Genomic DNA, 25,016 nt, shown 5'->3' on the forward strand with positions numbered 1-25,016 from the left:
TCCACTGAAGTTGGATAGCCTGCAAGGGTTCTCCACAGTATACTTGTGGAGTTGGTCCTCTGTACATCTGTACTCCATCTTATTCTTTACATCAATATATTCAACTGGGTCCATTATTCTCAACAGCCTCATTCTAGCTTCCTGTAAATTGGTTCACCAGCGGCTATTTGTTCCATCTGGAGATGTGAGGGGCACAGATTTGCCTTTCTATGGCCCAAAGTGGGCCATCTCAGGGCACACCTGCTTGCAGGTGGAAACCAATTCACTAATTGGTATTCTTGGAATAAATATTTTCAAGCAATTCCAAAGCTACCATCTACTCAGTTCAGTTTAGTTCAGTCACTCAGTCATTCTTTGTGACCTCATGGACTACAGCACACCAGGCCTCCCTGTCCAGCACCAATTCCCAGTGCTTACTCAAACTCATGTCCATCGAGTCGGTGATGCTATCCAACCACCTCATCCTCTGTTGACCCCCTTCTCCTCCCACCTTCAATCTTTCCCAGCATCAGGGTCTTTTCCAATGAGTCAGTTCTTTGCATCAGGTGGCCAAAGTATTGGAGCTTCAGCTTCAGCATGAGTCCTTCCAATGAATATTCAGGACTGATTTCCTTTAGGATGGGCTGGTTGGATCTCCTTGCTGTTCAAGGGACTCTCAAGAGTCTTCTCCAACACCACAGTTCAAAAGCATCAATTCTTTGATGCTCAGCTTTCTTTGTAGTCCAACTCTCACATCCATACATGACTACTGGAAAAACCATAGCTTTGACTAGATGGACCTTTGTTGGCAAAGTAATGTCTCTGCTTTTTCATATGCTGTCTAGGTTGGCCATAACTTTTCTTCCAGGGAGCAAGCATCTTTTAATTTCATGGCTGAAGTCACCATCTGCTTTTGGATCTCCCCCAAAATAGTCACTTTTCCACTGTTTCCCCTACTATTTGCTATGAAGTGATGTGACCAGATGCCATGATCTTAGCTTTTTGAATGTTGAGTTTTAAGCCAACTTTTTCACTCTCCTCTTTCACTTTCATCAAGAGGCTCTTTAGTTCTTCTTTGCTTTCTGCCATAAGGGTGGTGTCATCTGTATATCTGAGGATATTGATATTTCTCCCGGCAATCTTGATTCCATTTTGTGCTTCATTCAGCCCAGTGTTTCTCATGATGTTCTCTGCATGTAAGTTAAATAAGCAGGGTGATAATATACAACCTTGATATACTCCTTTTCCTATTTGGAGCCAGTCTGTTGTTCCATGTCCAGTTCTAACTGTTGCTTCTTGACCCACATACAGATTTCTCAGGGGGCAGGGTAGTCTGGTATTCCCATCTCTTGAAGAATTTTCCATAGCTTGTTGTGGTCCACCCTGTCAAAGGCTTTGGCATAGCCAATAAAGCAGAAGTAAATGTTTTTCTGGAACTCTCTTGCTTTTTCGATGATTCAAAAGATTTTGGCAGTTTGACCTCTGGTTCCTCTGCCTTTTCTAAATCCAGCTTGGACATCTGGAAGTTCACAGTTCATGTACTGCTGAAGCCTGGCTTGGAGAATTTTGAGCATTACTTTACTCGCCTGTGAGATGAGTGTGGTTGTTTGAGCATTCTTTGGAATTGCCTTTCTTCGGGATTGGAATGAAAACTGACCTTTTCCAGTCCTGTGGCCACTGCTGAGTTTTTTAAATTTGCTGGCATATTGAGTGCAACACTTTCACAACATCATCTTTTAGGATTTGAAATAGCTCAACTGGAATCCCATTACCTCCACTAGCTTTGTTCATAGTGATGCTTCCTAAGGTCCACTTGACTTCCCATTCCAGGATGTCTGGCTCTAGGTTGGTGATCACACCTTGATTATCTGGGTCATTTTGAAGGAGGTCATCATCTTCATTACCTTCACCATTGTTTGGCCTCAGGTCAAATAACAGGGAAGGAACACAGCCCCGCCCATCAACAGAAAATTGGATTAAAGATTTACTAGGCATGGCCCCACCCATCAGAACAAGACCTAGTTTCCCCCTCAGTCAGTCTCTCCCATCAGGAAGTTTCCATAAGCCTCTTATCCTTCTCCATCAGAGGGCAGACTGACTGAAAGCCACAGTCACAGAAAACTAACCAATCTGATCTCATGGACCACAGCCTTGTCTAACTCAATGAAACTATGAGCCATCCCATGGAGGGCCACCCAAGATGGACAGGTCATTGTGGAGAGCTCTGAAAAAACATGGTCCACTGGAGAAGGGAATGGCAAACCACTTCTGTAGTCTTGCCTTGAGAACCCCTGAACAGTATGAACAGTATGAAAAGGCCACTGCCTATACTTACATTCAAATCATCTTTCTCCCTTGTGTCTCAAAGTTACTATTATTATTTCATCCATTAAAGGCTTGTTTACTAGTTTATTCTGATACTGATTTTACTAGAGATTGCATGCAGTCAAAGAGATATATGGATATATCAAAGTTTGCTACCAAATATCCATTCCCTTTCTTTCTAATAACAAACATTAACCTGTTTTCCTCTAGAGAAGAACCAAGCCCTACTCCATCCTCAACCACCTGCTTCTCAGACAGAACTGTCAAATGGGGCAAGGGGCCATGTCTGGCCGGTGTCATGGTCCTCTGACCACAGAGGATGCTTCAGGGATGTTCATGCGGTCTTTCCAAAGCCGTGAGAGTCACGTCTACCTCTTCTGCTTGAATCATCTGAGCATTAAAGTTTTTTTCTCTTTCTCATTGACTTGAGTCTTGTGAAAATCCAGCCTGGACCTGCCAGGGTTCTTACCTGAAATGGAGACAATACAGAGGAAAATTGAAGCAAGAAAAGAACACAAATTCAGTCTTGAAAATATTACGTGAGATCCTCGCAGCCTTAGAGAAGGCTGGTATCTTCCATGGTCAAAGCCAATGCACCTTTTTTTTTTTTTGCCCAAGTCTATTTGAATTTGAGTTTCCCATCCCTTGCAAATTAGAAAGACTTGGCAAATATAATGGCTCATTGATGGAATTCAGTAATGTCATAATTCTAATAGCAGCCCCCATATATCTGCAGACACCAAAATCCCACCATAATGGTTAGACTGTCAATGGTTTTAGTCCTTTCCTCAGCATTAGAAAAAGTGCCCTCTCACTTAGAAATGAAGCCACTGCTTTTTCTACACAAGAATTCCTTTCATGCCATCCCAGCAAATCCTCCTCTGTGTGCTCAGAGGCAGAGCTGTGTCTGAATTGCACAAAGACTCACCATTGCCAGCGCTGCTACATTTTTTTTCTGGCAGCCCCGGCATCCAATCAAGATTTCTGGGTCTCTTCCAATTATAACACCATTTAGAAATACTGAGCATCTCCCAACCTTGAATAATGTATTGATCCCTTTAAAAGAAGAAATACTCTCACAGACCCCCAATGTTTGCTTCAGTTCTTTTCATTGTAAAAAATGTATGCAAATAGAAAACACTACAAACTCTTAGGCCTTTCGCTTGTAAGTACTTATTTAAAAAAGCACCTATAAATTTACGGATAGGATATAAAATAAACTACAAAACCAATGGAACTGAAACAAACCACATTTGTTTGAGGAGACCGAGGAGGAATGCTCCTGAAGATCTGTGGGCAGGGTTTGGGGCCATGTCGTCACTTCTGCAGGTTCTGAGCCCAGCGTGGTGAGAAGGCTCATGCCTGGCAGGGTGTGAATCCTCCAGCATTTTTCTGTATTCAGATTACTTCAGTGAGCATGGCTTCCTATAAAGTCATTGGCCTCTACCTATCATACCTACAACATTCATTTATGAAAGCTCACTACTATTTCTTTTTTTTAATAGCCACTTTTTAAAATTAAAATATAGTGATTTGCAATGTTGTGTTAGCCTCAGGTATAGTAAAATTATTCAGTTTTGTATTTCAGATTCTCTTTCGCTATAGGTTATTACAAGACATTGAGTATAGTTCCCTGGTATACAGTAGGTCCTTGTTGTTTATGTATTATGTATATGTAGTAATGTCTATTTGTTAACCCCTAAGTTCTAATATATTACCCCCCCATCTCACTAATTTATCTTTCCTCCCTGCTTCCCCTTTGGTAACCAGAAGTTGTTTTCCATGTCTGTGAGTCTGTTTCTGTTTTGTCGTAAGTTCATTCCTTGCTATTTCTTACTGGGCCTGTGAGCATTAAAATTGTACCAATTTTATGTATCAGCATACTGATGATCATCACAGAGCTGTGGGATATGAAAAATGTCACCGTCCTCCCTGAGGTGATCCTCTGGGGGTCTAGATCACCAGCGTTTCTGAGGAACAATCTACAAACAATAACTCACAGATTTTATATGTATTGTGCTACATTTTGACCAATGTGCACACTTGTGTCAGCAGACACCAGTCAAGACAGACATGATCACACCTGACAAAGTGCCTTATTAAACCCTTCAGTCAGTCCCTCATCTGACGGCCAGCACCAGCCCTCACTTCCCTCCCAGCAAACTTCTTTCATTCTGCTGCTTCAAGGCTTCCTTCGCCTGGACTCATGCCGCCCCTTAGAGCCTTCCATGTCTGGCCTCTTTCAGTAACTCTAACATGTCTGTGATCCCTGCATATATTATAGGGGCCAGGAGCACGGTTGTTCTCATTGCTGAGTAATATTCCTTGGTATGGCTCTGCAGTAGCTTGTTTTTATGCTTACGTGCTAATGGACATTTAGCATGTTGGCTGGCTTTTAGAATAAAAGCTGACATGAGCATTTTTATACAAGTCTTTTTGTGGATATATGTTTCCATTTCTTCCCCCAGTAGAATTGCTGTGTCTATAAGGGTGTATATAGCTTTATAAGAAATTACCAAATTTCTTTAACAAATGATTATAAATATTGTACATTTCTACCAGTAGTAAGAGTGTTCTCACTGTCCCATATCCTTGTCAACATTGACGTGATCCATTTTTAAAGTTTTAGCCACTCTAGTGGTGGTGATCAGTGTGGTTTTCATTTGCTTTTGCAATGTTAGCTGTTACTATTAACTAAGTTGGAGTCTTTTCATGTGCTTTCTTGACTTTTGGTGGTATATCTTATGTTTTGAGAATTGCTTGAAATCGCCCTTTTTAAGTTGGTTATCTATCTCATTGAATTTCTAGAGTTTATACATTTTCGATAGAATTCCCTACAGAAAAACATAGTGAATGTTTTCTCCCATTTTCATTGTTTTAAATTTTTTTTTAAAGCTTGTATTTCAACAGTTTTTAACAATGACATGAAGGATAAACTTTTAAAAGTTCGTAGTCTCATTTTTTGAACCGAAGTCTCTTGAAGAACAGTAATTTTTATAAATTCTGGCTTATCAAATTTATTCATTAGTGCTCTTTTTTCGTGTATGTGCTTTGTAAGACGTCTTTGTCTACTCTGTGATTGAGAATAGTTTCTTCCATATTTTTTCCCAGATGCTTTACAGTTTCAGTTTTTATGTTCAGGTCAATATCATTTTGTGGTTTATCCAAGGTTGAGGTCAAGGTTTATTGATTTACTTTTCACATGGATATCTATTTTTTCCAGCACTGTTGTTAAGACAACTTTTCTTTTAGAATTATTGATAGAATTGTCAAAATTCTATCAACCATTGTATTTCTGAACCTCTGTTTTGCTGAATTATTAATACAAACATCCTTATAGCAACACCTATCTTGTCCTATTTAAATAACTTCATTCAATTTCAGTTAAGTTGCTCAGTTGTGTCTGACTCTATGTAACCCCATGAACCACAGTACGCCAGGCCTCCCTGTCCATCACCAACTTCCAGAGTCCACCCAAACTCATGTCCATTGAGTCGGTGATGCCATCTAACCATCTCATCCTCTTTCGTCCCCTTCTCCTCCTGCCTTCAATCTTTCCCAACATCAGGGTCTTTTCTAATGAGTCAGCTCTTCACATCAGGTGGCCAAAATATTGGAGTTTCAGCTTCAGCATCAGTCCTTCCAATGAACACCCAGGACTGATCTCCTTTAGGATGAACTGGCTGGATCTCCTTGTAGTCCAAGGGACTCTCAAGAGTCTTCTCCAACACCACAGTTCAAAAGCATCAATTATTTTGTGCTCAGCTTTCTTTATAGTCCAACTCTCATGTCCATACATGACTACTGGAAAAACCATAGCTTTGACTAGGTGGACCTTTGGTGGCAAAGTAATGTCTCTGCTTTTTAATATGCTATCTAGGTTGGTCATAACTTTCCTTCCAAGGAGTAAGTAAGTGTCTTTTAATTTCATGGCTGCAATCACCATCTGCAGTGATTTTGGAGCCCCCAAAAATAAAGTCAGCCACTGTTTCCACTGTTTCCCCATCTATTTGCCATGAAGTGATGGGACCAAATGCTATGATCTTAGTTTTCTGAATGTTGAGCTTTAAGCCAACCTTTTCACCCTCCTCTTTCACTTTCATCAAGAGGCTCTTTAGTTCTTCTTCACTTTCTGCCATCAGTCAGGGTGGTGTCATCTGCATATCTGAGGTTATTGATATTTCTCCCGGCAATCTTGATTCCATCTTGTGCTTCTTCCAGCCCAGTGTTTCTCATGATAACTTCATAGTAAGCCTTGAATTCAATTAATGTATTTCCAACCTTTAAAATTTTTTCTTAGCTTTAATAAGTCTGGAATTTTCATGTGAGTAGTTGAATCAATGTGTCAATTTCTATAGAAATGCTTGCTGGAGTGGTGCTGAGACTATAGATGCATTTGAGAAAAACTGACATCTTAGTAACATTGAGTAGCCTAATCCATGAACATAATATAGTTCTGAATGTTTAGCTCTCTTTTCTCTGTGGAATTTTAATGTAAAAATCCTGCACATACTTTCTTAAATTTATTAGAAAAATATTTTCTGTTTTTAGATGCTATCATAAATGATACTTTAAAATTTTATTTTCCACTTGTCTATTGCTAGTATATATAGCAATGCAATTGGTTTTTGTATATTGACCTTATATCTTATGACCTAGTTGTCATATTAGAATAATAATTCTAATAATTATTCTAATATTATTTTTTATTTTCCTAAGAAATTTTAGTCAAAAATTATATTGAATTCAAACAAAGACAGTTTTAATTATTTTTCAATTATTACGTTTTATTTTTTAATGTTTCTTTAGGGACCTCCAACAACATGTGGGAAAAACATTCAGAGCCTTGTCTCCAGTTCTACATAGAAGGCATTCAAATTACATGATTGAATATAATTTTGACTTTAGATTTTATTTATGGTTCATCTTTATTAGGTTGAAGAAATTTCTATTTTTTTTTTTTACTGACTGTTTTTATGATGAACAAGTGTTGAATTTTGTGTCGATTTTATGTGTCTGTTAACCTTCATATATGATTTTCCCCTAATGTGAGAATAACATTGCTTGATTTTTGAATGTTGGACAAATATTACATTTCTGGGATAAACCCAACAAGGTTAGAATGCTCAATTCAATTTTATAATGTTTAATGAGGACTTTTATGTACATGTTCAAGAGAAATATTGATTTACATTTTTTCTTCTAAGATCTCTATCACGTTTTGCTCTTGGGCAATGGTGGCTTCACAGAAGAAATTGGGAAGCATTTTCTCAATCTCGCTTTCCTGAAAGCATTTAAGATTCATACAGTTTCTTCATTTAATGCTTAATAGAACTCACCAGTGAAGCCATCGTACTTGAGGGTTCCTTACTGTTAGAGGAAGTCTTCGAGAGGACATGACTGCTGGACCAGAGTGACTGACGGTTCCTCAACTCCACCTTCCTCCTTGTTCTTAGAAGGTATGATCTGCTTGTCTTCCCCAGGATAGAAGCTGCCGGAGGACACAGCCTTGAGATAGTAGAGTGTTGTTGAGACCACTCGGATGATACATGTGACTGAATCCAGGTAAGTCCTCTCTATAAACTATCAAGATTCTGGCGGGCAGGTGCTGAGAGTTACTCATCTTGAGGTGCCCAAGAGAAGCCTCATCTGTAAGGTCCCTGCTTACTGAACCTGCTACCTTCCCATCTGGGGAGTCTGCCTCTTCCTTTGGTTTCTCCCTGCCCTCTGAGTGTGAAGACCAGGTGCAGATCTCACCTGGGAAGGTTCTGAGGTTACAAACCAACACTTGTCAGTAGAATTTCAATGATAAATTCTACCTGAAAAGTAAATATATCGCAGCCAAGGTCTCTAGTTTGTGCCTTTTTGGTAAGGTATTTTCAAGAAATTTGGACATTTTATCTAAGTTGTCAAATTTTGGCATAATGTTATTCATGCTATGCCTCTGTCATCCTGTTAATGCTGAAGCCAGTCAATCTTACTTGTCTCTCCAGTTTCATTCTTATAGCTTGTGTTTTCTTTCTGTTTCCTTGAAATTTTAATCTTTTCAAAAAAACAATGTTGGGATCCGTTGATGTGCTCTGTAGCTTACTTTCTGTTTCACTGGCTATGCTGTATTCTGTTTTCTTTTCCCTCATGTTTGAATATTAGAAGCTTAGGTAATTAATTTCATATTCTTCTAGTAAAATATAACCATTTAAAGCTACTAATTTTACTCTGAAGAACACTATATCTTATATATGTTGATATGTTGTCTTCTTACTGGTAAGTTCAAAATATTTTAAAATTTTTCTAGAGATTTTTTTTCTTTGATCTAGTTCTTATTTGAAATCTTCCACAATACACCAAATATCTGGAAAATTTCTAGTTATTTTGTTATTACTGACCTTGGATTTTAATATAATTTGCATGTCAGAGAACATAATACTTAGGATTTCAGTGTTGTGAAATGTACTGAGATTTGTTTCATGGCCCAGTATGTTATCTGCCTTGATCAATAGTCTTAGAGCTCTAGAAAGCACTGTGTATTCTGAAGTTATTAGGTGTAGTGTTTTACAAATGTCAATTATGTCAAGTTGGTTGATAATATTATTCATATCTCTATATTCTTAGTGATTTTTTGTTTGTTTGTTTATATTGCCTATCATTTACTGAGAGTTAGGTATTAAGACCTTTAACTATGACCATGTATTTGCTTTTAATATCTTTAGTTCTGTCCATTTTTGCTTTCCATATTTTAAAAATATTATACATTTTCATATACATTTAGGCTTGCTATGATTTCTTGATTACTTTATCTTTTTATTATCATGAAATGGTTCTCTCCCTGGCTGGCTATATTTCTGTTTGAAATTCTGTTTTGTTTGATATTAATATAGTCACATCTGTTTTTAAGTTCTTAGGCATGGGTCAACAATGGCCTGCCACTGGCGTCAGCAGTCCTGGGAGGCACAGAGTACTGGCCTCAGTCCTTTTGGAGGAGGTTGCCATTACCCCTACCATAGAGGTGACCAAAGGCCAAACTACAGGGAGGGAGCACAGCCCCACCAATCAGCAGAAAATCAGATTAAAGATTTACTGAGCAGGGCCCTGCCCACTAGAGCAAGACTCAATTTCAGCCCCCCAACCCCAACCAGTCCCTCCCATCAGGAAGCTTGCACAAGCTGTTTATCATCATCCATCAAAGCACAGACATAATGAAACCTACAATCCCAGAAAACTAACCAAACTGATCACATGGACCACAACCTTGCCTAACTCAATGAAACTATGAGCCATGCCATGTAGGGCCACCCAAGATGGAAGGGTCGTTGCAGCGAGTTCTGACAAAACGTGGTCCTCTGGAGAAGGGAATGGCAAACCACTTCAACATTCTTGCCTTGAGAACTCCATGAACAGATGAAAAGGCAAAAAGATAGGACACTGGAGGATGATCCCCACTGGTTGGTACATGTACAGTATGCTACTGGAAAGGAGCCAAGCACTGGCTCCATGAGGAATGCAGAGGCTGAGCCAAAGTGGAAATGACGCCCAGCTGTGGTTGTGTCTAGCGGTGAATGTAAAGTCTGATGCTTTGAAGAATAATGCATAGGAATCTGGAATGTTAGGTCTATGAATCAAGGTAAATGGGGATCAAACTGGGGGGATGGCAAGAGTAAACATCACCATTTTAGGAATTGGTGAACTAACATGGTCTGAAATGTGTGAACTTATCTACCACTGTGGGTAAGAAGAAATGGAATAGACCTCATAGTCAACAAAAGAGTCTGAAATGCAGTTCTTGGGTGCAGTCTCAAAAACGACAGAACGATCTTGGTTCATTTCCAAGGCAAACCATTCAACATTACAGTAGTCCAAATCTATGCCCCAACCATTAATGCCGAAGAAGCTGAAGTTGAACGGTTTTATGAAGACCTAAAAGATCTAGAACTAATACCAAAAAAAGTGTCCTTTTCATCATAGGGGGCTGAAATGCAAAAGTAGGAAGTCAAGAGATACCTGGAGTAACAGGCAAGTTTGGCCTTGGAGTACAGAATGAAGCAGGGCAAAGGCTAACGGAGTTTTGCTAGGAGAGCACACTGGTCATAGTAAACACCAGATGGACATGGACGTCACCAGATTGTCAACACTGAAATCAGATTGATTATATTCTTTGCAACTGAAGATGGAGAAGCTCTATGCAGTCAGCAAAAACAAGACCTGGAGCTGACTGTAGCTCAGATCATGAGCTCCTTATTGCAAAATTCAGACTTAAATTGAAGAAAATAGGGAAAACCACTAGGCCATTCAGGTATGGCCTTAGTTCAATACCTTATGATTATACAGTGGAAGTGACAAATAAATTCAAGGGATTAGATCTGATAGAGTGCCTGAAGAACTATGGATGGAGTTCTGTTACACTGTCCAGGAGGTGGTAATCAATACCATCCCCTAGGGAAAAAAATGCAACAAGGGAGAATGGTCATCTGTGGAGGCCTTATAAAGAACTGAGAAAAGAAGAGAAGTGAAAGACAAAGGAGAAAAGGAAAGATACACCCATGTGAATGCAGAGTTCCAAAGAACAGCAAAGAGAGACAAGAAAGTCTTCTTAACTGAACGATGCAAAGAAATAGAGGAAAACAGTAGAATGGGAAAAACTAGACATCTCTTCAAGAAAAGTACAGATACCAAGGGAACATTTCATGCAGTGATGGGAACAATAAAGGACAGAAACAGTATGGACCTAACAGAAGAAGAAGATATTAATAAGAGGTGGCAAAATACACAGAAGAACTGTACAGAAAAGGTCTCAGTGAACTGTATAACCACAGTGCTGTGGTCACCCACCTAGAGCCAGACATCCTGGAATGTGAAGTCAAGTGGACCTTAGGAAACATTACTATGAACAAAGCTAGTGGAGGTGATGGAATTCCAGCTGAGTTATTTCAAATCCTAAAAGATGATGCTGTTAAAGTGCTGCACTCAATATGCCAGCAAATTTGGAAAACTCAGCAATAGCCTCAGGACTGGAAAAGATCAGTTTTCATTCCAATTCCAAAGAATGGCAATGCCAAAGAAAGTTCAAGCTATCATACAATTGTGCTCATTTCACATTTTAGCAAGATAATGCTCAAAACTCTTTAAGCTAGACTTCAGCAGTACATGAACTGAGAACTTCCAGATGTATAAGCTGAATGTAGAAAAGGCAAAGGATCCAGAAGTAAAATTGCCAACATCCACTGGGTCATAAAAATAGCAAGGGAATTCCAGAGAAACATCTGCTTCTTCTTCTTCATTGATCACTAAAGTCTTTGACTGTGTGGATCACAACACACTGTGGAAAATTCCTAAAGAGATGGGAATACAAGATCACCTTACCTGCCTCCTGAGAAATATGTTTGTAGGTCAAGAAGCAACAGTTAGAACCAGACATGGAACAATGGACTGGTTCAAAACTGGAAAGGAGTAGGTCAAGGCTATGTATTGTCACCCTGCCTATTTAAATTATATGCAGAGTACATCATGTGAAATGCCAGGCTGGATGAAGCTGAAATCAAGATTGCTGGGAGAAATATCAACAACCTTAGGTATGCACATGATGCCACCCTTATGGCAGAAAGTGAAGAGGAACTGAAGAGCCTTATGATGAAAGTGAAAGAGGAGAGTGAAAAAGCTGGCTTTAAACTCAGCATTCAAAAAACTAAGATCATGGCATCCGGTCCCATCACTTCACGGCAAATAGATGGGGCATGAATGGAAACAGTGTCAGACTTTATTTTCTTGGGCTCGACTATCACCTCAGATGGTGACCACAGTCCTGAAAATAAAAGATGCTTGCTTCTTGGTAGAAAAACTATGACAGAAACAACACTTTTCTGACAAAGGTTCATATAGTCGAAGCTGTGGGTTTTCCAGGAGTCATGTAGAATGTGAGAGCTGGACCATTAAGAAGGCTGAGTGCTGAAGAACTGATACTTTTAAACTGCGGCACTGAAGAAGACACTTGAGAGTTCTTTGGACAGCAAGGAGATCAATCAGTCAATCTTAAAGCAAATCAACCCTGAACATACTTTGGAAGGAATGATGCTGAAGCTGAAGCTCCCATACTTGGGCCTCATGGAAAGAACTGACTCATTGGAAGAAACCCTGATGCTGGGAAAGATTGAAGGCAGGAGGAGAATGGGTAGACAGAGGATGAGATGGTTGGATGCCATCACTGACTCAGTTGACGTGAGTTTGCTCAAACTGTGGGAGATAGTGAAGGACAGGGAAGCATGGTGTGCTGCAGTCCATGGGGCTGCAAAGAGTCAGACACAACTGAACGACTGAACAATAGCAACCATTTGTATGGTGTATATTCTTCTGTTTTTGCAGTCTTTCTATACACTTTACTATTTAACATTCATCTCTTGGGACCAGCATAAAAATGGATAGACCAACCTTGCCATTCTGAGGCATGAACAACTGTGTCCCTTCTTTATGGCCTTTTAAATGAAAAATTCTGCCTTTTATTTGAAGAAAGTGAAAATCACTCAGTCATGTCTGACTCTTTGCAACCCCATGGACTATACAGTCCATGGAATTCTCTAGGCCAGAATACTGGAGTGGATAGTCTTTCCCTTAAATTTATTGCAATTATTCACGTGATCAGCTTTATGTTTGCTATCTGTGTGTCCTTTATTTTCATTGCTCCTTTGTTCCCCCTTTGTTGTTTTCTTGAGGGTTCATTAGGTGTTTTGCATCATTTCATTGTGTCCCTTTTATTGACTATTAGATACATATTTTTGTATTACTTTTGTCATGGTTGCTATATGATTATCCTTAACTTGAAATTCCAACTTTATTAATATTGCAGTACTTTATGTGTAAGGTAAGAATTTACAACAATATAATTCTATTTGCACCCTATCCTATTTTTCATGTTATCACTATTAGACATTTTGCTTCTCCATATGATACAAACCCCAATATAATTAATTAATATATATAAAATATGTGTGTGTGTATATATATATATATATTGCTTTGCACAGTCACAGACTTTTTTAATGAGAAAAGAAACAAAACAATATTTCTATTTGCTCACATTCTCATTCTTTCTAGTGCTCTTCTTTCCTTCTAAACATAGAATTTTCCATCTGGTATCCTTTTTTGATTTCTTTCTAACTTGAAAAACTTCCTTTAGCTTGTCTTATAGTACAGGTCTGCTGGCAATAAAAATCCCTCAGCTTTCATTTATCTGAACATTTCGTCTTTATTTTAGAAAATTCTTATCACTAGATATTAAATGCTAAACTGATAGATTTTTATTTTCCCTGGAAATTTTAAAGATGTTGTTTCACTATATTTGATCTTCCATTGTTTTGAATGCAAAGTCTATTATTTCTCAAACATTGTTAACCTGTATCTAATATGGCTTTTTCTTTGGCTTCTTTAAAGTTTTTCTATATGTACTTTTAAGTCATTTAACTCTGCTGTTGCTAGGTGTCATTTCATTTATACTTCTGCTTAAAGATTCCAGAGCTTTCTATATCTCTGAGTTGCTGTTTTTGATGAAGTTTTTTTAAAAAAAATTGGTCAAGATCAGAAAACCAATTTTCTTTCCTCTTCCTCTCCTCTTCTTTTCTCCTCCTGTGAAATGATGCCTTAGCCCTTGATCTCTAGGACAATCTGCAGTCTTGTCCTTTTAGATTTCTTTGCATCCACAGCACCTCAGTGATTCATTAAAACACTTTCTTATGACTTTTGATTGATATAATAGGTCTGATTTTTTTAAACATCCTTCTAAATACTAACTGAAGTGGAACCTACTCATCTGATTTTAAAAATTATTTGATGAATGAAAATTAACTGAAAACCAATGAAACACATACAATAACCTCAACGTCTATCTGCAAAGTTTTCAGGATCCTTAGGTGTCACATTGGAAAAAATATTATTTTAATCAAGCACATCTCCCTGGGAAGCGAGGTTAGTAAGGAACTTTTCCTCGCCTTGGAAGCCTTTGCATAGAATATTGGAAGAGTCAGTGGAGAGCCCTCTTATTTAACCCATAAAACTGAGAGCCAGATCATCCTCAGAGCCAGGGCAAGAGTCTGAGCTAAAGAGTCAAGCTTCTTATTCCTGGATTCTTTCCTCTTGGGATTGCCAGACAAACATGTAAAATACCTTATGAGATATATTGTATCAAAAATATTGTATACTGTTTATCAGAAATTCAAATTTAGCTCAGAATCCTGCATTTTTGTTTGCTAAACCTGACAACCCCATTTCCATTGATTGCATAATGCTGACTTTTTGTGTTAAGAGTTTCTATAAGAAGACATGATAATGACAGCTTTCCCTGTTTTCCAAGTCAAAAGGTAAAAATAAATGCCTATTTTAACATTCTGCTCCTCTCTGTGATCAGAGCTTTGCTGGTAGAGATTTTTGACATTTAGTGAAATCACTTTATGGTCCTGACTTCTGGGGAAAGGATCCAAGCAAATGTTTTTGGAACTGAAGTTTCTTTTGTTATACTGTAACCTCCTTGAAGACAAGGACACAGTCTTCTTACTGCTATTTGAAAAGCATTTAATAAAAAATTAAACTTGCTCATTTAAGAACATTTGGAGAATTAAAACAATGCCTAGGAAAGCAATAAACACTGATTAGACCACTCGAGAAAAGCTGCTTCACATCTTGACCCATTCCTTTCACTCTTTATATAGACAGAAGAAGGGTGTGTGTATCATAATTTTAGAATCACTATGTCTCAGACTCCAGCAGTCAGCCTGTGAGCAAAGTTATATGCCTATATTCAGAAACAGTTTCCTGTCATTGCCTACAAGGAAACTTTTAAATGCTGACTGCATACCTATTTACACACAGATGCAATTCTTAAGGCTTAAGATTACTCTGCCTTTTGTGTCTTAGTAACTGTTGTTTTTTCTTTCATTTTTCAAAACTTGGAGGTGGTTCGTTTCTGCATATTTTTTATATTTATTTTTTATTGAAGTATGGTTGACATAATGTGTTAGTTTCAGGTGTATGGCAAAGTGATTCAGTTTTATATGTATATATTTATATATATATTCCTTTTCAAATTGTTTTTCCATATAGGTTATTGCAACATATTGAACATAGTTCCTTGTGCTACACATAGGTCCCTGTTGGTCATCCGTCTGATACACACTAGTGAGTGTCTGTTGATACCGACCTCCTAATTTACCCCGGCCCCCTTTCCTCTTTGGTAACCAGACGTTTGTTTTCCATGTCTGTAAGTCTGTTTCTATTTTTCTAAGTGCTGGCTTTTTATTAAATATTTTTGACATTTTAAAATGCATTAAATATTTATTTTATTATTATTTTTTTGTCAGAACCCTGAAGCATGATCCCTGACCAGGGATCGAACTCTTGCCCCTGCTATGGAAGTGTGGAGTCTTAGCCACTGCAGTGCAAGAGAAGTCCTTGTTTCTGTTTTGTGAAAGTGAAAGTGTTAGTCCCTCAGTTGTGTCCAATTCTTTGTGACCCCAGGGACTGTAGCCACTAGCCTTCTCTGACCATGGGATTCTCCAGGTAAGACTACTGGAGTGGATGGCCATTCCCTTCTTCAGGGGATCTTCCCAGCCCAGGGACTGAACCCAGGTCTCCTGCATTGCAGGCAGATTCTTTACCACTGTGCCACCAACGAAGCCACGTATTTCTGTTTTGTAAATAAATTCATATGTATCAGTTTTTTAGATTCCTCATATAAGCTATGTGATGTGATAATTGTCTTTTCTGTTACCTTAGATCCCTTGCTTCTCCAAATAATACAGGGAGCCTCGAACCTCCCAGTTAGAATCTCCCTGATCCTCCCTTGCAGACACCCATCTGGTCCCATTGTAGCAGCTACTTGCTTGCTTGTTTGTGGCTTTGACTCCGGCCGTTAGTTCGCTTTCCCATCCCCTTGAACTCGTTCTTGGCTGTGTCCATTCAATGCCAAAGCGGGCTGGAGTCATCTTGAGTGGCAGCCACCCATCACTGAAGAAGCCTTAAAACTGACCCAAAGGAGGAAGATATTGGAAATCTTAGAGGCAGGCTTAGGTCATCTCAACAGTCTAACTTTTGATTCGCTTTATTAGAGATGAATGTTGTCTACAGATATGTTGCTACAGTGACAAATAGTAACTGCAGGGCCCATATGGTCCTCTGTATGGTTAGTATGTGCATAGAGCATTTCTATTATAACATGATGCTTCAGATTAATATCTTTATTTGATAGGTGGACATGGATATGTCTTTGCTTTGAAAAAACCCATCCTGAAAAAGCTAATCTCTCCACAGATCATGGACGTTGGGGAACCATAGCACAGAAACTAAAGAGGCCCTTGCTTTCAAAAATAGGTGCTTCTGTGGGCTGGAAATAGAGCTTAAATGTCAGGAGTCTTGATTACCAGGGAGGCCTGTTTGATATTCCCCCAATTTTTTCTTCAAATATAAATTCTCAAGAAGGCTTCCAAGTCTCACAAATCCACCTGCTTTGGGGAACTGAGCAAAGTCATTTCCATACTTGGTCCCTAACTCACTGAATAAATATTTCTCCACCTGCCAAGTGTCTGGAGCTTGGCCATCTTCCTCTCCTGCTGCAAATCTCCCCCAGCCTTCAAAAATGTCTTGTCCCCGAATGCCTAGCTCTTTCAGAGGCTCACAGCAGAGCTCTTGGGGCTGTGGGTGACACGCAGATTTCAGCAGTGCCTTTTCTTTCCTAAAACAAAAAGTCCCCATGGATGGTGAGAAGATCAGGCCCTGGAATGGTCAATACAAGTCTGCATGCTCCCTGCTCAGGTGCTTGGGGTTCAGCTGCAGACTTTCCCAAGTCCAGCTTTCCTGGATCGATCTGGACTGATGTAAGTCAAGGATTTGAGCAGGGTCCCCCTTCTTCCCTGGGTGGGGCTTCCTGGGTAGCTTAGCTGGTAAATAACCCACCTGTAATACAGGAGACCTCGGTTGATTCCTGGGTAGGGAAGTTCTGCTGGAGAAGGGATAGGCTACCCACTCTAGTATTCTTGGGCTTCCCTGGTGGGTCAGATGGTAAAGAATCCACCTGCAATGCGGGAGACCTGAGTTCGATCCTCGGTTGGGAAGATCCCCTGGAGGAGGGCGTGGCAACCCACTCTAGTATTCTTGCCTGGAGAATCCCCATGGACCGAGGAGTCTAGCAGTCTGCAGTCCATGGGTTTGCAGAGTCAGACACGACTGAGTGACTAAGCGAAGCACAGTACAGCCCCTGCTTCCCTGGATTCCGTGTACCCATGAGACTCCGGGCCTCTCTCAGACTGCTGCTTGAAGTGTGGCTGACGTAATGGGAAAGAGGTTCTGCTAGTATTTTGTGGCTTATAAGAGGGTCTCTTACAAGTGGCGTTGAGAAGAAGCATCAGTTAGTGGCCCAAGCCTGTCAGCTGGACTGGGTCTTCCTGCTGCTTCTTTTTCTTCCTCTTTTCATCTTTATCTTCAGATATCCTCTGGGACTCCTCCATCAACTTGGACCTTCCTTTCATTGAAAAGCTCATTTCAGGTGACTGCCTGCACTTAAATCACTTTCAGGGTAGCTAGCAGTGATGGGATTGAAATAGTCTTTGGAAGCTAATGAACATGACTTTTCATGGACTTCTATAACTTCTTATCTGGAGGTTGGAGGACAAATTTGATAATCTTCAGTGTTTACAAAACTCACACAGGGGAGTATGAGGTTATATGATGTGTGCATGCATGCTAAGTCACTTCAGTCATGTCCGACTCTTTGCGACCCTATGGACTGGAGCCCATCAAGCTCCTCTGTCCATGGGATTCTCCAGGCAAGAATACTGCAGTGGGTTGCCATGCCTTCCTCTAGGGGATCTTTCTGACCCAGGGATGGAACTCAGGTCTCCGATATCTCATGCATTGGCAGCTGGGCTCTTTACCACTAACGCCACCTGGGAAGACTTTTCCCACAAAAGGAAGTCATTTGCAAGGGCCCTAAGCTACTCCTCCTTTTCTATTCTGTCCAGTAAATCTCTTAGGCAATTGCGAGTTTTGTTTGTGGAACTTCTGATGATTTCATTGCCAGCTCTGATCTGGTGACCACCCAGCCCTTCCTTCCCACTCAGCCTGAAGCTAGTGCTGCCCTCGGAGCCCCAGGCGTTGGCCTCTGTCTTCTGCCCTGCCTTCTGCACAGGCTGTTCTCTCATTGGGAACTTTCCTAGTTAGTTTGGGCCTGAGAATCTTCACTGTGAAGCACCCATAAAATGCCATCTTTTCCAGAACACTTCCCTCCAGTCTCCCAGTGGGACATAGCTGAAGTGTCTGTACAATCATGCCACTTCTCTACACCCATCTCAGCCACCATAAAGGTTTACTCTGGCTCAGATGGTAAAGAATCTGCCTGCAAGGAAAGAGACCTGGGTTCGATCCCTCGGTGGGGAAGATGCCCTGGAGAAGGGAACTGCAACCCACTCCAGTATTCTTGCCTGGAGAATTCCATGGACAGAGGAGCCTAGTGGGCTACAGTTCATGGGTTCCCAAGAATCAGACACGACTCAGTGACTAACACTTTTGCATTTCACCTGTTATGTAGCTTGTTGAATAAATGTTTCTTTGAAGAACTTGTCTCTGTAGCTCTTGCATAGTAAACACTGTGAGATCAGAATCCCCTTCTGTTTCATCTTTATTTCTTTATTTCACAGAGGTTCACCATGCATGCAGAAAACTCACTGCAAAGAGTTTTTAATAAATTGATTCATTTATTAAAATATGAAGTACTTGCCCACATGGTCTCCCAAGATCTTTTGCTATTTTATATCCTTAAAAGTCCATCTTCACTGATAAAGCTTCTCTCGCCTCGAGCTAACCATTTTAAAACAAATTATGGGATCCTCAAAGCAGTAGTTATTTAAAATGATAAAGCTATTTTATTTATTACAAGGAAAGCTTTGTGTTTGAAGAGAGAAAGGGGATTAGTAAAGACAGAGAATTATCATGCACGCACACACATATTCACCCAGATTGACACATCAGTGGTGGTTCTTTCTAGACAATGGAATTCTATGTTACTTTTCCCCCATGTTTGCTTACCTGCACTTTCTCTTCTCTAACAATGACTATACTACTTGAGCTAATTGAAAAAAAAAAAAAAAGGAAAGAAAACAATGAAATGCACAGCTTAAAGTTAAAAACAAAACAAAACAGGAAAGCCATAATTTGGGGGCATTTATCTGTTTCTCAAAGTGTAAGGAGTTGTCATGCAGAGCTTGGTGAGTCTCCCTTCTCATCCTTTGCATTCCTGTCATTCTTCTTCTCCAGTCTGATGATGGGGACATTCTAATGCCCTTTGTTCTATGCCTGTCTCACACAGGAGCAGGAGCTGCAGTGTGGCGGGTCCTGCTCACAAGAACCCCCATCACTCTGCTCACATCAGGGAGCTGCTCACGGAGGCTTTCCACCCCACCTGGGTTTTCACCTGCCGCGACCCTGGCAGTAGGTCTCCCCTTAAATTTCCCAATGACCTATTACTCTTGAACTGTCACACTATTTTTCTTTAATATTTTATTTCATTGTACTGTAGTAAAAATACTTAACAGGAGACACATGATGAATGACCCTGATTGACTTTGAAACGTTGAACCAGCATGTGTTCTAGAGATAAAACACACTTGGTTGGGATATATGACAGTCTTTACATGGTGCAGGATTTTATTTGTGAGGATTGACTAAGTATGTGTGCGCTCATGTTCCTGTGATATTGTTCTGTGATTTTCTTTGTTTGTTCCATCTTTGCCTAATTTGGGTATCGGAGTAAGGCTTGCATCACAAAACACATTCTCTCTTTTTGTATTCTGGATGAGTCTGTATAGTTTGGGTATCATTTCTTTCTTAAATGTTTCTTAAAAATTGAACAGTGAAGCCACCTTCAGCAGTTTTGGTGCTAGAAGATGATTAACTGTCAATTTAACTTCTTTCATAGATATAGGATAATTCAGATGATCATATTTTAAGCACAATACCCACTAGGCCTATCCATGTTGTTACAAATAGCAGGACTTTTAAAAAATGAAAATCTAATATTTCATCATATATGTATTTCTTTATCCATTCACCTATTCATGGGCACCTATTTGCTTTTGTATCGTGACTTTTGTAAATAATGCTGTAATGAATGTAGAAGTGTGTATATCTTTTTCATTTAGTGTCTTTTTTTTTTTAGAAAATTACCCAGAATGAGAATTGCTGGGTCATATTGGGGTTCTAATTTTAATTTTTTGAGGCACCTTCAAACTGTTTCCCATAGTGGGTGCAGCAATTTACATTCCCACCAGTAGTGAATGCGGGTTCCCTTTTCTCCAAATCCTGGCCAAAATTTGTTGTTTTCGATAATAGCAATTCTGACAGGTGTCGAGTGATATCTCCTTGTAGTTTTGATTTGCATTTCCCTGATGATCAGTGATGTTGAGCATCTTTTCATGTACCTGTTGACCATCTGTATGTCTTCTTTGAAAAAATGGCTTTTCAGGCTCCCTGCCCACTTTTTAAATCAGTGTTATTTGTCCTAATTTTGCCAGTCTCTCTGTGCTTGTTGCTTTGTATCAGATATATCAGCTACATGTCCTAGTCTTGAAGGGGTGGCCTGGTATGGAAGATGTCCTGTTGGATCCACTGGTGCAGTGCCCACTTGTCACCAGAACTGGTTTCCCCAGGGTTACCCCAGGGTTGGGCTCCTGTTGTGGTTTGCTGTGACTGCTGCAGGCATCCTGGTGGTGGAGGCTGATCCCCCCGGTGGGAGCACTTTGGAGGGCCACCCTGGGGTGTGTGGGTTGGGCAGGACAGCTCATCAGAGGAACGACCAACAGGGCACACATGATGAGCTAGTATGACGGAGAGTGACAGAAATAGGACCCACCAGAGACGGGTCAGCAGGTGGAAGGAGAGTGAGAAAAAAAAGGGACCATCCAATGCTTCCATCCTCAAGGAGTTTTCAGGAGGTCCCGTTCTCCCTGGCACCCTCTTTAAAATTAGTCAAAGTATCTCCTGCTTCTGAGGTCCAGGTGCCTTTCAAGCTGCTGCCTCTGCTCTGGAACTCAGAAGGAGGGAGTCTGTGTGGGAGCCTTCATGTCTCAGCCTCGCTCAGCCCTCAGGCGCTCCACGATGGAGCCTTGCCGGTTTCTAAACTCAGAGGCATGGGGAGGAGTGGTTCATTCCTCTGCAGAGTTGCCCCGGCAGAGGATCCCCATGTGGGGCTCTGACTCCTGGTTCCCTGGGGGTGGGGGTCTCTGTGGTGGTGATATTCCCCTGACTTGTAAGTCTGCTCTTGTGGAGCTGGTTCTGACTGGACCGTGTCTCTGCCCCTCCTCTCCATCCCCATGTGGCCTTTTCTTTATATCTCTAGTTGTAGACAACGTGTGCTGCTGGGCTTCAGGGCATTCTCAGAGGCTGTTGTCTGTGTAGTTGTAGTGTGGATGTGTCCCTGAACTCAGGGTCTTGCTACTCTGCAGTCTTAACTAGACCTTACCTGGAAATTCTTCTCTTCTGTTTTGTAGTCATCCTATCATGCCATCCATTATTAGGGTCTCTTTACTCTTTGCTGAATGTAATATGTGTAACAGAAATGTATGCCATGTACAGACGCTTCCCAGGTGGTGCCAGTGGTAACCAGCTTATCAATACAGGTAGACCTAAGAGATGCAGGTTCGATCCCTGGGTTGGGAAAATCCCCTGGAGGGCATGGCAACCTACTCCAGTATTCTTGCCTGGAGAATCCCATGGACAGAGGAGCCTGGTGGGCTGTGGTCTACGGGGTGGCCCAGCACACATGCCATGTATATGTGAAATATATATGTATATTTTCTGTGCATAGAGTTATTATAAAAATTATCTATAATTATGCAATTAATTATATATATTATATATACAAGGTAGATGTCATATATGTACCATATATATCTCTTAATTATATATAATTACTGACTTCATTTATAGGCTAGTTCTTTTCTTCCTCTGAGGATGTTAGTTTTTGTTATGTTTTAGTTTTTCTTCTCCCAGCATGGTCCCTGTTGCCTCCAAGTTGTTTTTATTGTTTGTTTGTTTATTTATAGCTATTATTTCAGGAAGTGTTTCTTTTCTGTGATGGGAGCTTTCTTCAGATAAGTGATAATACATGGCTGTTGTCTGACGGTTGAAAGGGCTGAAAAGCTGATCAGAGGCTCTGTTGTGGGTGAGACTTGTTAGTTTTGATCTCAGGTGTAGTGGAGCTGTTGTGGGGTAACCACTGACACTTCATCTCTAGGTCCTTCCTGTTGGGCTCTCAGAATTCGCCAGAGAAGAGCCTCTCCATCATGGGGTAAGGCCTTCCTCCGTCATCCCTGGGGAGCCTGGTGTGGGGATTGGGAGGGGGCTCTGTTCCCATCAGGACCCTCTCAGTCACTGAACTCTCCTTCGGTGGTGAGTAGCTACCTGTATTCTCAGGAGAGCTTCGAGTCCCCAAAGGCATTTTCAGGCTTCTGGCTGCTGCATGACCGCATAGAGCGGAAGGCATCTCAGGGCGGAATGACTTCTCTTCTTGCTGTGACTCAGTCCTCTTTTAAAAAACATTTCCAAAGGTTGCTTTTTATCCTAAATAAAACATCTTTTATAAGTTTGAAGGACACGCTAAGAGATGTAGCTCTGTCCCTGGGTCCATTAAAAAAGGGACCGGAGCTCTGGGTGTCCCAGTGAGCACGTGAGGGAGATTCACGGCCTCTGAACACACACAGGGCTTGTGCTTCCACTCTCGAGTGAAGCGAACACACACTCGAACACAGCAAAGCTGCGTGCAAGGTTAGAGGCTCACAGAAAGGGAGTTTTAGAACAATGTATTTTGTTCAAGTGCAGTCGATTTACAATGTTGTGTTAATTTATACTGCACAGCGAGGTGACTGAGTTGTACACATATACATGGTATTGCAGGCAGCTTCTTTCCTGCTTGAGCTGCTGGGAAAGCCCCCCCATACATTGCTTTTACTGTTCTTGTCCATTGTGTTTTATCATAGGGTATTGAATATGGTAGGACGCTGTTTGTCCCTCCTACAAATCCTAGTTTGCACCTGCTCTTCCCATCTCCCGTTCCAGCTCTCTGCCGCTACCCCTCCCACTTGGCAACCACAAGTCTCTTCTCTATGTCTGCGAGTTTGTTTCTGTTTTGAAGTACATTTGTGCTAAATTTTAGATTCCACATACATGCACATGACATTTGTCTTTCTCTGTCTGACTTACTTCACTCGATAAAAAGATCTCTAAGTCCATCCATGTTTCTGCAAATGGCATTATTTCATTCTTTGTTATGGCTGAGTAGTATTGCATTGTATATGTGTACCATATCTTCATTATCCATTCATCTATCAATGGACATTTAGGTTGCTCGCATGTCCTGGCTACTGCAAATGGTGCTGCTATGAACACTGGGGTGCTTGTATCCTTTTGAATTATGATTTTCTCAGAGTATATGACCAGGAGTGAGGTTACTAGATCATATGGTAGTTCTATTTTTAGTTTTTGAGGAATATTCATGCCATTTCCACAGTGGCTGTACCAATTCACCTCTCCACTAACCAAGTAAGAGGGTTCTCAGAGGAAGGGGTTTTGGACAGAAGTCATTAGGTTCAGGAGTTTGTCTAGATTACTTTCCCTATATATTCTCCTATTTGTTAACTCATTTATACATTATGTGAATATTTTGGGGCTTTATTTAGTCCATCCATCTTTACGTCCATAAATGGGATGTTGTTTTAAATTGATGAAAAATACTGAAGTTCTATATGAAGTGAAGGAGGGAAAAGGCCTAAAATGTGAAAAGAAAAACTTTGTCTGTTATAGAATACTAACCAGTAACCAGTGGTTCACTTTGATTATATAAATGCTGAAGTATTTTGAAATCTGAAATAAAATATTCATCTACGTTTAGTGTTAAAAATGTCAGGCATTCATTCGTGTCCGACTATTTGTGACCCCATGAACTATAGCCTGCCAGGCTCTTCTGTTCATGGGAGGCAAGTATTCCAGGCAAGAATACTGGAGTGCATAACCATTCCCTTCTTCAGGCGACCTTCCCTACTGAGGGGTCTAACTCAGGTCTCCTGCATTGCAGGCAGATTCTTTACTGTCTGAGCCACCAAGAAAGCCCCGTGTTCATTATTAGTAATGGTTATAAATCCTATAACTCACCTTAATTTTATGTTAGCACCAGTATTGATCAGTATTTCATAAAACACATAAGCTCATTAGTTTTATACATATTACAATACATTTTTGAGAAATATTTCAAAAATGCAGGTTAACTTCACTTTTGCTTCATTTTTATAAATAAGCTAATGAAGTGGACATGTGATTGGAAATTGCTAAAAGTATTCCAAGAAATGTATTCATCTTAGTTTTTCCTAAGAAATACTGAAATTTCCTGAGAAACACTTCAAATATACTTTGAAGTAAGAGTATATCTGGTCTCAGAAAAATTCCTTTAAAAAATACCTCTAGGGACTTTCCCAGTAACTCAACAGTGAAGAATCCACCTGCAGCGCAGGACACCCAGGCTTGGTCCCCGGGTCAGAAGTTCTCCTTGAAGGAGGGCTGGCAACCCACTCCAGCATCCTTGCCTGGAGAATCCCATGGACAGGGGCGCCTGGTGGGCCGCAGTCCATGGGGTCACAGAGAGACGGACAGGACTGAAGGGACTGGGTATGTGCAGGCACCCTGGGCAGTCCCAG

This window comes from Muntiacus reevesi, chromosome 6 (assembly GCF_963930625.1).
Source record: "Muntiacus reevesi chromosome 6, mMunRee1.1, whole genome shotgun sequence".
Classification (NCBI taxonomy): Eukaryota; Metazoa; Chordata; class Mammalia; order Artiodactyla; family Cervidae; genus Muntiacus; species Muntiacus reevesi.